This window comes from Canis lupus, chromosome 24 (genome assembly GCF_003254725.2).
Source record: "Canis lupus dingo isolate Sandy chromosome 24, ASM325472v2, whole genome shotgun sequence".
Taxonomy (NCBI): Eukaryota; Metazoa; Chordata; class Mammalia; order Carnivora; family Canidae; genus Canis; species Canis lupus.
The window spans coordinates 26906788-26914145 of record NC_064266.1 but is presented as its reverse complement, the minus strand read 5'-3'; the positions used below and the strand labels follow the sequence as shown (position 1 = coordinate 26914145).

Sequence of the window (7358 nt, the reverse complement as noted above, 5' to 3'; positions counted from 1 at the left end):
TCTGTCTTGTCCAAATTTTCCTCAGGGTGCCTTATTTTTAATCAGAAAAACATCCTCTGCTTGCCAGTTGTTAGAAAAGCAACAGAACAGGGTGAGGACACGGGCAGGGCAGATGTGGGAGGCCGAGGCCAAAATGGGAACCAAGGCTCGTTATATAAGACAAAGAGGGGAAACGAGGTTAAGTTTTAAGATCAGGCCTCTCTGCAGATGGCTGGGTGTGAAGCGCTTCACATGTGCTGGCCTTCAGCGCGCAGACCAGGCCAGGGAGGGCTAAGCACGCTGCTCTGCTCGTTACTCCATCCCAGGGCCTGTGATGTAGCTGTCGTGGCATTAATGCGCTTCACCGCAGCTTCTTCATACTGTTTTCTGTGTCAGTAACCCTTCCATTATTATGCTTTCACGTTCTTCAAATTTGGGAAACACTAACTGCAATGTAGCCTTCAGTGGATGGCTTCTCTTGCAGAATAGATGGCTTATGGACAGTGTTTCCATTCCCTTCCATCAACCGTCCTCTAGCAGCTAGATGTGCTGTATTCTCCATCTGAGCAGTAAATCTCACACAGAGGGGCAGGCTTTGTTAGAAACTGTCCCTTCAGGGACCCCTGGGTGGTTCAGTGGTTTAGGGCATGATCCTGGAGTCCCGGGATCGAGTCCCGCATCGAGTCCTGCATGCTCGATGGAGCCTGCTTCTCTCTCTGCCTCTCTCTCTCTCTCTCTCTCTCTCTCTGTGTCTCTCATGAATAAATAAATAAAATCTTAAAAAAAAAGAAAGAAACTGTCCCTTCGCTTAAATTTCCCAGAGACTTTGTTCTGAAGTCTGCTACAGTTAGTACTGATTTTATAAGAGATGCTTTTATTTTTTTATTTTTTCATTTAATTTAATTAATTTTTTGTATATTTTTTATTGGAGTTTGATTTGCCAAGATATAGCGTAACACCCAGTGCTCATCCTGCCAAGTGCCCCCCTCAGTGCCTGTCACCCAGTCACCCGCACCTTCCACCCACCTCCCCTTCCACAACCCCTGGTTCATTTCCCAGAGTTAGGAGTCTCTCATGTTCAGTCACCCTCACTGATATTTCCCACTCATTTTCTCTCCTTTCCCCTTTAATCCCTTTCACTATTTTTATATTCTTTATCAATTCATCTTTCGATGGACACCGAGGCTCCTTCCACAGTTTGGCTATTGTGGACATTGCTGCTATAAACATTGGGGTGCAGGTGTCCCGGTGTTTCACTGCATCTGTTTCTTTGGGGTAAATCCCCAGTAGTGAAATTGCTGGGTTATAGGGTAGATCTATTTTTATTTTTATTTTTTTAAGATTTATTTATTTATTTATTCATGATAGACATAGAGAGAGAGAGAGAGAGAGAGAGAGAGAGAGAGAGAGAGAGGCAGAGACACAGGAGGAGGGAGAAGCAGGCTCCATGCTGGGAGCCCAATGTGGGACTCGATTCTGGGACTCCAGGATTGCACCTTGGGCCAAAGGCAGGCGCTAAACCGCTGAGCCACCTAGGGATCCCCTAGATCTATTTCTAACTCTTTGAGGAACCTCCACACAATTTTCCAGAGTGGCTGCACCAGTTCACATTCCCACCAACAGTGCAAGAGGGTTCCCCTTTCTCCACATCCTCTCCAACACTTGTTTCCTGTCTTGTTAATTTTCCCCATTCTCACTGGTGTGAGGTGGTATCTCATTGTGGTTTTGATTTGTATTTCCCTGATGGCCAGTGATGTGGAGCATTTTCTCATGTGCATGTTGGCCATGTCTATGTCTTCTTTGGTGAAATTTCTGTTCATGTCTTTTGCCCATTTCATGATTGGATTGTTTGTTTCTCTGTTGTTGAGTTTAATAAGTTCTTTATAGATCTTGGGATACTAGCCCTTTATCTGATACGTCATTTGCAAATATCTTCTCCCATTCTGTAGGTTGTCTTTTAGTTTTGTTGACTGTTTCTTTTGCTGTGCAGAATCTTTTTATCTTGATTAAGTCCCAATAGTTCATTTTTGCTTCTGTTTCTCTTGCCTTCAGAGATATATCTTGCAAGAAGTTGCTGTGGCCAAGTTCAAAAAGGGTGCTTGCCTGTGTTCTCCTCTAGGATTTTGATGGATTCTTGTCTCATGTTTAGATCTTTCATCCATTTTGAGTTTATCTTTGTGTGTGGTGCAAGAGAGTGGTCTAGGTTCATTCCTCTGCACGTGGCTGTCCAATTTTCCCAGCACCATTTATTAAAGAGACTGTTCTTTTTCTAGTGGATAGTCTTTCCTGCTTTGTCGAATATTAGTTGACCATAGTGTTGAGGGCCCATTTCTGGGTTCTTTATTCTGTTCCATTGATCTATGTGTCTGTTTTTGTGCCAGTACCACACTGTCTTGATGATCACAGCTTTGTAGTACAACTTGAAATCCAGCATTGTGATGCCCCCGGCTCTGGTTTTCTTTTTCAATATTCCCCTGGCTATTTGGGGTCTTTTCTGATTCCACACAAATCTTAAGATGATTTGTTCCAACTCTCTGAAGAAGTCCATGGTATTTTGATAGGGACTGCACTGAATGTGTAAATTATCCTAGGTAGCACTGACGTTTTCACAATATTAATTCTTCTAATCCATGAGCATGGGATATTTTTCCATCTCTTTCTATCTTCCTCAATTTCTTTCAGAAGTGTTCTGTAGTTTTTAGGGTATAGATCAGTTACCTCTTTGGTCAGCTTTATTCCTAGGTATCTTAAGCTTTTTGGGTGCAATTGTAAATGGGATGAATTCCTTAATTTCTCTTTCTTCAGTTTCATTGTTATTGTATAGAAATGTAGGAGATGCTTTTAGTTGCTTTTCCACTTTGAAGAACTGGATGAGAGCCTGCCAATGTGATGACACATATTCGGCTGCAGTGCGATAGTGTACAGTGGTCCGCATGGGGGTTGCCTTTGACATTGGCTTTGTACCAGAGAGTGAAGTAACAATCCACAAGCGACGGCACAGTTGGTTCCAACCCTTACCCCCAGCCCATCTGGGTGGTTGGCCATGGTGACCACGGGTGCCACTACCCCTGCCCCCTCTTCTTTTTATTTTGATGTGATTTTCTCTTTTGTCTTTCCTAGCCATAATCTTTTTCTCCATTACACCCTAGGTATCTTTCTGGCCAAGTGGAGATTCAAATCTGTTATACAAAGAATGCCAAGGAACACAACTCCAGCTCTTGCCATTCAAAAATCAGATTATACAACAGGAAAATAGCCTTGCAAGGCCAGTTCTCCAAATTCCTGTATCAGTAAGCAAACTTGGAGAATCTGTCCCAGTTGAATTTTCAGGGATGTGGAGTAGGGACCGCTGTCCACCATTAAGGCTTAGCTGGAGTCAGGAAAAAAGAAGATATAATTAGGAGCCACAAAAGAAAAGCCTATCACCTTTTTGACCTCCAGAGGTTGAGGAAGGAGAATAGAGGAGCAGGAAATGAATGGCTAAGATGAGTGCCCTATTTCCCTTCTCTGGACTCAGGTTTGGAGGGGGAAGGTGGATTAGAGAGAACAAGAAGTCAAGGAGGGAATTGTTGACCTTTCTTGCAATTCAGCACCCCTCTGGGACAGTTCTCAATGCTAACCTGTAGTGGCTGGGCAGAGTTGGGGTGGGGGGTCCTGAGTCAGCTGTGCGGTCATAACAAAATATCAGAGACTGGGTGACTTAAACAACAGAACTCATTTTTTCTTGGTTCTGGAGGCCAAGTCCTGGTCAAGGTACTAGCCAATTTGGTTTCTGGTGAGGGCTCTCTTCCTGGCTGGCAGATGGCCATTTTCTCACTGTGTCCTCACATGGTAGAGAGAGAGAGGGAGGAAGAGAGAGGGAAAGAGAGAGACCTCACTGGTGTCTCTTCTTGTAAGGACACTAATCCAACTAGATCAGGGCTCTACCCTGATGACCTCATTTTGCCTTAATTACTTCCTTATTCCAAATACAGTTACACTGGGGGTTAGGTTTCAACATATAAATTTTGAAGGGACATAATATGGTCCATAGCAGGGGGCCTTGGAATTTAGTTTCCCCGAGATATCCTGGGATCTTGAGGGGTCTGAGCAGACCCAACCACATGAGTTGCTGAGGAGCTGGCTGCAGAGCTTGCCAGAAGGGACCACGGTACCTCACCAGAGTGAGGTACCAGATCTGTCCTCTGTTTAAAATCCAGCCTGCATCATGGTGACCTGTTGGCACTTGGCAAATGCTTATTGAAATAATCAACTGTAACATCCTTTTGCAGTTGAGCGTCTCCAGTTCTCTGGCCTTCAGGAGTTACTGTATCCTCAAACATTCACTGAATATCAGCCCAGCTCTGCAGAAAATCCATTTGAGTCTTTAGAAATTGCTGATATGTTTTAATAGATTTGTCCTGCAGCTGTTTGTTGTGTTTTTCTCTGAATGGCTCCATTGCTCCAGGCTTCTCTATGGTCACCTGTGGTTACTTCTTAGCTTCTTCCGGTGGCTGTTCCTTGCCTATGCCATTTTACTTCAAACATCTCTGTGAAGCTAAGGCTGGCTGCAGAACATCATAGACTCCAAACTGAGGCTTGGTCTTGTTTCTGCCCCAGAAGCATACGGAGCCATGGCCTCAGATGGCCATCACGGTGTTTTCTAGTTTATCCAGGCAGGCTTGCTCACCAACATTCAGCTAGGAGAACGTGACCATTTTTGGGAGCTTGGTGATAATCTTCCATCTTCCTTGTGGTCCATGGGGTCTCACAACCCAGCTAGGGTGCTTAGATGGAACCCCAGGGGCTTCTGAGAAGTTGTTGGTTTAGAGGGGAGGATGGGTGGGAGAAGATAGGAAGAGTGAAGATGAAAAGCAACACAAATACGATAGCCTGACTCTACTCTAGCTAGAATATATATCCACACCACCTAGACAGCCTGCTTAAATACAGATTTCTGGGCCTCACTCCAGAGTTTTTGACTCAGTAGTTTTGGGGTGGGGACCAAGAATTCTCATTTCTAACAAGTTCCCAGGTGATGCTGCTGCTGCTAGTCAGGGTACCACACTTTGAGGACCACTGACCTCATCTCAAACTAACTCGGACACAGTGCACCCCATTTGGATAAGGTGTTTTGCTCTTCACAATGGGTAGGCAGATCTACTCCTTCCAAATATCCTTGAAGCCAAGAGCCAAGTCCATCTGTTTGTTCAAACAGTAGCAAGATGTCTAACAAATCCCCAAAGAAGCTAACGAGCAACTTGGATCCGACTCTTTATTGTCTGTCAGAGAAAAGGCATCCATGCTTGGTAATGAGCCCTTGGTTGCTCTGCTGGGCTTTAAGGCCAGAATAAAGCACCTTGTCATCTAGCTGGTAAAGGCCCCACTTGACAGTATTGGCCCAGAAAGCCTAACCACATCACACTTTCCTAAATAGCACCTACTTAACACCCCATTAAACTGGAGAAGCAGTGGATGGTTTCTACTTTCACAAACCCATTTATTTCCATCTTGGTGGTGTGGAGGGCAGGACAGGGTGTGTGCCCCACATTGCACAGAGGCCTGGGACATGATGGCTACTGCTCCCATTCACCCATTCCATCAGCAGTTAGCAGCTTCCCACATAGTCTGACCCTGAACTATGTGGGAGCATGTTCCATGTGAGCAGGCGGCAATGATGAGCTGCATTCAAGATCTGCTAACAGGATCTACTAGGCCTGGGTGCCTAGTGAGCCCTCAAGAAATGTCAGCCTTAATTATTACGGGTGTGATTAAGAAAAAAGTGCCCCAATCACGGTCTGGTGTAGAACTCTCTTGCTTGATGCAATGCACAGCCTCCTTGTGGGAGGAAATTAGCATTCCTGATAAATGCTTAAGCAATTTTCTGATAAACTTTAACAAGATTAAAACCTCTTTGGGGAAATCAGCTACCCACACATTCAGCTGATTATTAGACATTCTTTGTCTTGTATTCAGTTTAATAGTGATTATCCAACCATTCTCTTTTCCTGCAAAATGTCCTTAACAAAAGAGAACTGTGACTTGGCTCTGTGGTAAGATTGAAATAAAACTTTGACACCTGCTTATAACTAATTTATCTGAGAAATTTAAAACAGTCATGGAGAAAGGACATAGGAATAGGAGCTATCATTTACTGAGCGCTTACTGCTTGCCAGATGTTATGTGAGAGGTTTTGTATAGTTTGGCTCACTTTCTCTTCATAATGAGTTGGCTTATACAGCTCTGTTTTGCTTCTAAGATGCTCAGAGAGGTAAGCGACTTGCCCAGGATCACCCAGCCAGTAAATGGCAGAGCTGGGTTTTGACACCAGGTCTAAGTCTGTAGCTGGAGCTAGCAAAAGCTACACTTTTCTGCCTCTGTCAAAGGAATTATAGTGGAAGAGGAAGAGTGGGAATCTTGGAGAGAGGGATGCTATAAAACCATAGGACAGCAGAAGAGGGAGAGAGCACTCCCATGGAAGGGCATGGGCTGCGGGGTGGGTGGGGGGGGGTGGGGGTGGGGGAGGGTTGGCGCGGAGGTGACTCAGCCCAGAAGAGGAAGTAGGGGAGGGATATTGGAGGCAGTGAGAAGGGCAATGAGGACTTTCAACAGTGATGTGACCTGTAGTCATCTAGAGTGGTAGACCCTACCTGCTGCTAGTTGGGTTTTTAGGACTCTAGATCCCAGTTTCATCACTTGTTAGCTGTGTGACCTTGGTGCATAGCTATGTGGAGTGAAGGTTTCCTCTTCTGAAAACTGATGAGGAATAATAGCATCTTTACCATAGGATTGTGGTGAGGATAAATGGGGAAAGCCTTGAAAAATAACTAGGACATGCCTGGTATCTCTTGAGGTGCCATAAAAAGCTGGGGTGTTCCTGTTTTATTTAATTAATTTATAGTTGACACACAACTGTATAGTTGACACAGGATGTCACAGTGGCTGCAGATGTACAGCATGGTGGTTGCACAAGCCTATACGGTACGTTCTGCTCACGGCAAGCGTAGCTCCCAGCTGTGAAGTGTTCCTGTTGGAGTGCATAACTGAACGTATGGTGGCATTTTGTCACCCTTTATTTTCTCAGGAAGGCTGTGAGAAAAATCTTAAACATATTTGGTTATAATTTCAGGCTGTAAGAAAAGTTGCAAAAACAGTGCAAAGAATTCTTGAACATCCTTCACCAAGACTATACACACATATATATTTCCTCCTGAACTGTTTGCACATCAGATGCAGACCTGGTGGCCTTTTACCCCTAAATACTTGCATGTGTGTTCCCTAAAAGCAAGGACGTGCTCTTATGTAGTCACAGAACAAGGGTCAAAAGCATGAAATTGGCAGTGACATGATGCTATTATCGGAAGATCATATTCAGATTTTGTCAATTGCCCCATGACATC

The 7358-nt window shown here is 44.5% G+C and overlaps 1 pseudogene; it reads right to left on the bottom strand.

The window, feature by feature from the left end:
• Window positions 1-227: 227 nt before the first annotated feature.
• Window positions 228-5529, bottom strand: LOC112673461 (protein Abitram-like; annotated as a pseudogene).
• Between the last annotated feature and the right edge of the window lie 1829 nt (window positions 5530-7358).